Raw genomic sequence first — 7,795 nt, forward strand, 5'->3', positions numbered from 1 at the left:
TCATTACAAGTTTGAACCTAAGGCCTCCAAATGCATTTTCCTCGGTTATGCACAAACTCAAAAGGGTTATTGCTGCTATGATCCGGTTTCAGGGAAAAGGTTTGTCTCCATGGATGTCACCTTCTTTGAGGAGACACCCTATTATCCTAGGGTTTCTCCTCAGGGGGAGAGCAGTGAGAGTGGGACTGTTTTGAGTTTCTTTCCTCAGGGGGAGAGCAGTGAGAGTGGAAGTGGGGCTGGTGGAAGTGGGGCTGTTTTGAGTGGGGCTGTTCCTTTACCTATTCCACTAGGTAATGAAGGCTGTAGTGGTGAGGGTGGTCAGAGGGAGAAGGAGTTGAGAGTCTATCACAGGTGATGTAGGCAGGTTGATCCTAGTCATCGGCAGTCCCGGCCAGCTCCAGTTCCTTCTGCGGCTCCAGATCCAAAGCCTACTGAGACACTTCCCATTGTTGCCACTTCCCCTCTTGTAGATGACCTTGATCTCCCTATTGCCATTCGCAAAGGGAAACGACATTGCACCACTTCTACAACTCACAACATCTCACAATTCTTATCCTATGATCGTCTATCTCCATCTTACAGGTCCTATCTCACTTCCATTGCCGATGTCCCTATTCCAAGAACAGTGCAAGAAGCCTTATCAGTTCCAGAATGGAAAGATGCAATGCAAGTCGAAATGGATGCCCTGTTGAAGAATAATACTTAGGCACTGGTTGACCCACCAAAAGGAAAGAAATCGGTGGGATGCTGATGGGTGTTCACTGTGAAGCATAATGCTGATGACTCTATTGAAAGGTACAAAGCCCGGCTGGTCGCAAAGGGGTTCACTCAGACTTATGGTATAGACTACTTGGAGACTTTGCCCCAGTAGCCAAGATGACCACCATCCGAGTTCTGTTATCATTTGCAGCAAATCATTCTTGGCCCTTGTTCCAGATGGATGTTAAAAATGCCTTTTTGAATGGAGACTTATAGGAAGAGGTCTACATGCAGTTGCCTCCTGGATTCTATGATACAGAGACAGGTAAGAAGGTTTTCCGACTGAACAATGAACAACTCCTCGTCTGGGTATAGAAGGGAAAAAGGGGTTTTCATATCAAGAACCCGGGAAGAAACTCGATTAATGAGATAAACTGCTGTGAGGATAGCATCACCCCAGAAGCGAATAGGTACATTGGAGGTAAACATAATGCTTCTAGCCACCTCCAAGATATGCCTATTCTTCCTTTCGGCAACGCCGTTCTGCTGTGGTGTATAAGGGTAAGTGCACTGGTGAAAAACTACATGGCTAAGAAGGTAGGAGGTCAATGACTGAGCAAAGTATTCCTTTGCATTATCAGATCTAAGGACTTTGATTTTGGCCCCAAACTGAGTGAGAATCATCTGATGAAAGTTTTGGGTCAGAGCAGGAACCTCATCCCGAGAACGCATAAGATAGACCCAAGAAAAGCGGGTATGGTCATCAACAAACAGTAGAAAATATCTGTAGCTACCCATAGAAGAGATATGATATGGCCCCCAAACATCAGTATGCACAATATCAAAAGAGGAATTACTCATTTTATTACTTAAAGAATAAGAGGTTCTACAATGTTTGGCAAACTCACAACTCTCACACCTCAACTTTGATAACTCAACAGACTCAAATAAAGCAAGAAACAAACTCTTCAAAGACTTAAAAGACAAATGACCTAGTCGATTATGCCAAAGCATAACCGGACTCACAGACTGGGAAACAAAAGACTTCTTATCCACTGACTCCTCCCGACGAGAACTCTCTCCAAGCAGATAGATCCCGTTCGTCTCACAGCCAGTCCCAATCACCTTCCTCGTCTCCAAGTCCTGAAAAACACGTCGGTCAGGGAAAAAGGTTACTGAACAGTTCATGTGTTTGGTAATACTACTAACTGAAAGCAGGTTAGTATCAATCTTAGGAACATGCAAGACAGAAGATAAAGAGATAGCATCCGATAGCTTGATGTCCCCCTTGCCCGAAATGGGAACAAGAGAGCCATCAGCAATGGATACTCTATCTCGGCCAGAGGACAAGTGATAAGAAGTGAACAATGATGGCAAGCTAGTCATATGGTTAGATGCACCTGAATCTATTACCCAATAGTGGTCAGTATTACCTGGATGTGCAAATGTAGATGTGGCAGGAGCTGATGGTGACTGAGATGGCTGAGCTGAATTCCCAACTTCCTTTTCCAACTGTATGAGGGCAGCCCGAACAGCGGCTAAAGTCTCTAGGGATGTGCCTGATGAGGATGCTGAATCAGTGTTCACGGCCACATGAGCATTACCCTTCTTATTTCTTAGTTTTGTTGGGACCAAGTGAGGATGTAGCTTCCAACAAGTATCTTTTGTGTGCTTGGGTTTCTTGCAATGTTCACATACCAGATACCATTTATCTTCCTTCTTCCGGTCCCTTTCTGGATCACCCCCTGGCTTAGGTTTAATAGCTGTTAGGGCTGGGAAAGGGGGCTGAGGCTGCATCATGACTTTCCTCCTGGTCTCTTCACTATGCACCAGAGAGTATGCTTAAGAAAGGGTCACACTATCTCTTGTCAATATCTGTTGTCGCACAATGTCATATTCTGAATTCAAACTAGCCAGAAACTCGAATACCCTATTCATCTCGACTTGCTTTCTGTGAGTCTATGCATCTTTGGGACTCTCCCACTCAAGGGTCTCTAGATGATCAATCTCATGCCACAAGGATTTCAAGGTAGAGAAATAGATAGAAACTGGCTTCTCTCCTTGTTTAAGGTTGTTCACCTCACACTTCAGTTCATAGGCTCTAGCAACATTAAGGGGTTGGGAATATGTTTCTTTCACAACATCCCATATCTCTTTGGCTGTCTTTGACTACAAGTAATTTCGGTTGATATGTGGCTACATAGAATTACACAGCCATGCCATAACCAAATAGTTCTCTTGAACCCACTTGGTGTATGTTGGGTCCTCCTTGGAAGGTTCTTTCACATCTCCCAAGAGGTAACCCAGTTTTCCCCTTCCTCCAATAGCCATCATGGCTGATTGAGCCCACTTTAAGTAATTTGACCCATCAAATCTCATAATTGTAACCTGAAACCCGGTTTCAGATACACTACCATAACTGTTGTTTCCAAAACTACTTTCTCCCTAACCCTTAAACTCCATCTTTGATCAAGAATCAGTGGCTACAAACTATTAGAGCCACTATACCAGAAAACAGAGTAAAATCAAGCAGGTCTGAAATTTGATCTGAAACCAACATAAATCTGATCTGAAACCAACCCAAATCTGATATGAAATCAATCGCCTATCATAGTATATGCAAGAAATCAACTCAAATCTGATCTGAAATCAATTGGCATGCATAGTACTAGGTAGCCTGTCAATCTAAGATGCTATTTTCTGAAATCACTACTGTGGGGCCCACTACTGCGAGAGCAGAATTAGGGTTTCAATTGTAGGTCTGAAATAAGTGCTCAGCTACACTCTCCAAGCAATCCGCACAAGTGGAACTTGTCGTAGGGTCAATATGAAACCCTAAAACTAATCACCTCTGAGAAGTGGGGGGGGGGGGGTTCGGCCCAACAGTCAAACCCTAGAAACAAACTTAAAACAGTTCGGCCTCTCCTTCTAGATAGGTCCAACCTATCTCGACTGATTGTAGTCTCTGAAACTAAATAAAAAAAGACTTATTTATGGATTTCGGTTTACTACCTTCCAGGGTTACCTGAACCCTAACATTCGCTGCTTCTTCCTGATTACCAACTCTCTGCAAGCCACGGGAAGTCATCAACTGCTGCGAACTTCTCCTAGTAATCTCCAAGATTCAGCCGCCGAATACTTCTTCATAAGCTTCCAGCCCTAGCTAGTCCTCATGTGGTCGACTGGACTAGACACACATGAGAAGCCCTAGGCTCTGATACCAAGTAGAAGATCAAGACTGTAATCAGTCTTGAATCCTAATAGGTTTTAGGTATACAAAACAAAAGAAAAGTGAGAGAAAGAAAAAGGAATAGAAGAGAAACAGGAGAACACAAGGGGTTGAAAGGAGGGATAGATTCTAACAGATCTGTCGCCGCCACTCTCTTATTATTTATAGGTTATGTTCAGTACATAATGGAAATGATAGATCTGCCCTTAGTGCTTACATGATAAATAAAGTAAATAAAACTGAAATAAATAACAACTGAATTAACAAACTGACCCAAACTGACACTACTATAACTGAAACAAATAACTACACATGCTGTCCTACGAACACAATGGGGACCACTGCTGTGGGGCCCACATCAGTGTTCTCTACAGAAATCAATCATCATATGTATCCGCTCATGTGCTTACAACCTTGAATAATATAAAAATTGAAACTTTGATGCACCACCACACTCCAACCATTCCATCATTGAATCATCCACAAAAGTAATTCATAATCACATCAAATTAAACACTTATTATTCAGATCATATGCCCTTGGACTAGAGAGAATCAAATTCTCATAATATTTTTCAAAACTAGTTGTGTGGCCCATTTCATGGCTAACTGTTGGAGCTTCCACATATCATTGGGGAGAAAAGGGAGTGATGGGACTCTTGGTATTTTGAACAACTTTGATTTGTAGCGACTCCTATGCCAAGACAAAGGTCATCCGGGTAACAACTTTGATTTGTTAAACACTCCTCTTTCCTTCTTATGTAGATGCCAATTCCCTAAGCTCAAAAATAAAAACGAATAGCTGATATGTTAAGTGCATGTAGATGAGTAATTGATTGCAAAGATAGGATTCGACAATTCAAGTAGGCAAAAAGAGTGAAAATTCATTAATTAGGCAACATGAGTTTATGCAAAAAAGTAGATCTCTCCTAAGCAAACCAAATTTCATGATGAAAGACTAAACACATAAATGCAACTTAGACCCAGTGTTGATAGGCTGAGTCCCAGAAGCATTTTGGACTTCGGTGATTAGGTCTCTTCATAGGCAAACTCCCATAATGTGCAAGATTATACTAACTTATATTTCTACCATCTTTGTCATTGACAATAGCTCACTCCTAGGGTTGAGCATTCTCGGAGTCTGGTAATCTAGTCTCTTCATATGCAAACTTCCATAATAAGCAAAAACAAGTGTACCCAATGTGCAATCACTATATTTTTTTATCACCATTAGCACCATTAATCCTTATATTTTCTTTCTTTTTTTATTTTTTCTTTTCTTCTTTTATTTTGAGGAATCTAACACCAAATTCAGCAATGGCACATGTTTGAGTCATTGACCTATGGTTCTCTACAAATGCTAAACTTTGCTAAGAGTTCAAAGAGAAAAACTATCAAACAATAAGCATCCAATTCAATCATGTCATAGGATTAGATGAAGAACAATTCAAGTTTTCCCTATTCATGACCTAGGCTTCGGGCTGGAGTCCAATGAGTGGGGCAATACTGAGATTCCCTGTTCACACCTCTCTTGAAACCAGTCACTACTCAAGAAGGTCCAAGGTAGACTAGATTGGAATAGTTATGAACAGAGTCTGGCTTGGAGCCTGAACTAAGAATATGAAGGATTTAGCTTCACCTAATGCCCTAGAATTGCATACTTTCTGAGAACGATGCATCTGGACTTGAGAATCTCCCTGTGAATCGAAATTCGATGACTAGAGATATCTTTACCAAAAAGTGTCGGTGGGAGGAGCTATGCATAGTGGTTGAGTTCGTTGGGGGGACTAATGGTGGTGTTTCTTGCCTTCAACTTTCTAAGCCCCCTCCCCCTTTTCTTTTTTGAAGATGAAGAGAACATAAAAGGAAAATTAAAACGGAGATCTATAAACATTCAAAATGTCAAAAACCCTCACTCTATACATCAATGCCCGCCCGTGAATTGACATCAATTCCAAGCTACCACCTACCCCAACTGTACTTTGGGCCTATAAATCCTGACCCTGGGCTGAACGTCATTCTCCCAAATTAAAATCAAAAGAAAAAAAAGAAGTGAAAAAGAAAACAAAGGATTAATTGAGATGAAGAGTTCTGCTGATGTGGCAAGGGAAATGTGTCTTGAGACTTGAGAGGGGTGGCTCGATTCTCCACACTTCTTCCATCGTTCGGGTCACCTCTTCCACTCCCTATATATAGGCTTACGGTAGGGGTAATTCAAATATTATAGAAAAGTCTGAGGGCAGGAGTGTCCAAGAATTGTAAAAGTAGGGGTATTCTAGTGAGAGGAAAAGTGGAGGATAATTTGGGTATTTTATAATCTCATAGGGGTAGAATTATCCAAATAAAAGTGAGAATAGGGGTATTCTGGTAAAGGGAAAGTTTGAAGAATATTTTGGGTATTTTACAATCTCATAGGGGTAGAATTGTCCAAATAAAAGTGAGAATATGGGTATTCTGGTAAACGGGAAGACTGAGGGGTATTTTGGATATTTTAGAATTTTTTAAGAGTATTTTAAATAAAATTTGGGGTAGGGAAGGATGAAATGTTCCAATCTAAGAGTAAACATTTGGACAGCTAGGATTAGATTTGAAGGTGTTATGATGCATTGTTGGTTCTATGGGCAGTCTAGTATGAAGGCCAATGACAATACACAAAATGGCATTTTATTTTATTTTATTTAAATGTTATGGAATGTATTTTTATGTGAAATTTGATTGGATGAGGTTTTTGAGGGTCAGACTCGTTGGCAAGGTCCAATTGGTCAAAAGAAACTTGGATATAGACGGATTCAAGGATCATAGGTCTCGATCAATGAGATGAACTGAAATAAAATCTTGGCTCAATCAAGGTGAATGAAAGTGTTTCGAGGTGAAATTTGATAACGATTTTTGGGAAAGAGTCCTGGTGATTTTCGATTAATTAAATAGTGTCAATATGGGATATTTACAGTTTAAGGGGTTGAGGTGTCCAATTTTGAGTGCTGACATTAGTAAAATCGTCTAAAACCCTTTTAGCTGATTTCATGCAAGATGAAAATTGATATGATTATAATTCTAGATCAAAACCAATAGCTCTAATACCACTAAAAAATGGGCTGATCTTAAACCATAAAGGTCAAACCTTGGTGGTGCCTATAACTAGGGGTGATTATTTCAGTTTGGCCCGCCCCAGCCTGAAAATTCCAGGCATGGGCCTGGACTTTGTGTTTAGACCCAGCCCGGGTCCGGACCCATATCAGGCCTGCAAATTTTACGGCCCGCTTCGCATATATTTAAACTTACACATTTTGTGTATAATGTAAACATATGTATATATATTATTTACATTAGATTATATTTTATATATATAAATATTATAACATGATATGTATAATTTATATTATATGTTAATATTTTATATTATATAATGTATAAGTTTATATGCATGTTATGTTATTTAATATAAAATATTACAAATATGTAATGTTTTATATATGGAAGACATTGGCCCAAAATCAGACCCGGGCCCGTGTAGACCTGGGCTAGGGCTTATGTTTCAGGCCCGGAACCCCGGGCTGGGCCGGGGCCAGGCCTAAGCTATAGCCCTTATTATAAGTGCAAAGACCAGCCTGGGCCCAGCCCGACCCAACCCATGATCACCCCTACCTAGAACCCTTTTAGCCAATTTTAAATCATAAAAGTCGAACCTTGACAGTAGAAAGCAAGGTTCAAAATATCAATACACTCGATATGCCAGTAGGGAAGTATCAGGCCATATCGGTACTTTTTTTTTTTACTTTTTTTTTCAAAACCGGTTCAAGGGAGCTGGTTTAAGGCTCCACCCCCTGAATTGGTCAAATGGGGAGCTCCCAAAACAATATGTATCAGC

The sequence above is a fragment of the Nelumbo nucifera genome, chromosome 4 (assembly GCF_055504915.1).
Source record: "Nelumbo nucifera cultivar China Antique chromosome 4, China Antique-T2T, whole genome shotgun sequence".
Taxonomy (NCBI): domain Eukaryota; kingdom Viridiplantae; phylum Streptophyta; class Magnoliopsida; order Proteales; family Nelumbonaceae; genus Nelumbo; species Nelumbo nucifera.